Source organism: Helianthus annuus, chromosome 2, assembly GCF_002127325.2.
Source record: "Helianthus annuus cultivar XRQ/B chromosome 2, HanXRQr2.0-SUNRISE, whole genome shotgun sequence".
Taxonomy (NCBI): domain Eukaryota; kingdom Viridiplantae; phylum Streptophyta; class Magnoliopsida; order Asterales; family Asteraceae; genus Helianthus; species Helianthus annuus.
The window spans coordinates 127,746,858-127,748,123 of record NC_035434.2 but is presented as its reverse complement, the minus strand read 5'-3'; the positions used below and the strand labels follow the sequence as shown (position 1 = coordinate 127,748,123).

Sequence of the window (1,266 nt, the reverse complement as noted above, 5' to 3'; positions counted from 1 at the left end):
CTAGGTCTATTATCAATGTAGTTTACCATTTCTTGTTGATCGTCAGTTTCTTTCATGCAACTCCAATTTTCATGTGACCCACCACACCCTTCATAAGCCATAACCGAGACTGTTTTTGTCATTTCCAATTTTTTTATTTTTGAAGAAAGGGCCTCGATTTGGGCTTGTAAAGAAGTGCTTTCATCGATCTTATGGGCGCCCGGGGCGATAGACTTATTTCCCCGGGGGGTGTGCCATTGAAAATTGGTTTGAGCAATTTCCTCAATTTGATTATATATTTCGTGTGGGCGTCGATTACCTAAAAGTCCCCCGGAGCTAGAATCAAGTGTCTGCCTAGTGTGTGGCAACAATCCATTATAGAAAGTGGATACTTGTTGCCATATTGCGAGGCCGTGATGGGGACACTTGCGTATTAGCTCCTTGAACCTTTCCCAAGTTTCATATAAGGATTCCCCGTCCTCTTGTGAATATGTATTAATTTCAGTCATTAACTTAGCAATTTTAGCGGGAGGGAAATACTTATATAGAAATTTTTGGGCTAGTTCATCCCAGGTGTTTACCGATCCAGCTGGGAGGGCGTTGAGCCAAGCTTTCGCTCGGTCTTTTAGTGAGAAGGGAAACATACGGAGGCGGATGGCGTCGTTTGATGCTCCATTGATCCGAAAGGTATCACATATTTCCAAGAAATTAGTTATATGTAGATGGGGATCCTCGTCCGCAAGCCCATGGAAGGTTGCGGAGTTTTGGAGCATTTGTATCAAATGCGGCCGGAGTTCGAAGTTATTAGCTTCGACATTCGGAGCATTGATAGCGGCGCCTAGATTACCTACGGTGGGTCGTAGATAATCCATAAGGGTACGTTGGTGTCACACCCCCGATTTCCACGTGTCACCGGTGGGCCCGGTGTGGGGTACAGTGACGTAGTTGGCATCGTCATAGACAATCAACACAATATAATAATGCACAGCGGAAGCAGAATAGAAACATTTCAACTTTTAAATAAAGTGTAATAATAATATCACAGTAGTTGAAATGGATCCACAGGCGGATCAAATAAAAATAGAAATAAATAGTTCAACAGATAAATGTCGTCCGAGTTTGCGAGACTATTGTGGACGCTCTCTAGGAAACAGCCAGCCTATTTCCGTATAGTACCTGCACTTAATCTTTTGGGAAAAATACGTCAGTTTACACTGGTAAATACAAATCAACCGACTCATTTTGAAAATGATTTAAAATTTATTTAAATGCACAAGGCATAAATAT

At 42.0% G+C, this 1,266-nt stretch overlaps 1 non-coding gene across 1 annotated transcript; it reads left to right on the top strand.

Moving 5' to 3' along the window:
• The first annotated feature begins 387 nt into the window (after window positions 1–387).
• Window positions 388–494, top strand: LOC118489887. The gene has a single exon (XR_004887900.1). It is a non-coding gene; the product is annotated as a small nucleolar RNA R71 (small nucleolar RNA).
• Window positions 495–1,266: the final 772 nt, after the last annotated feature.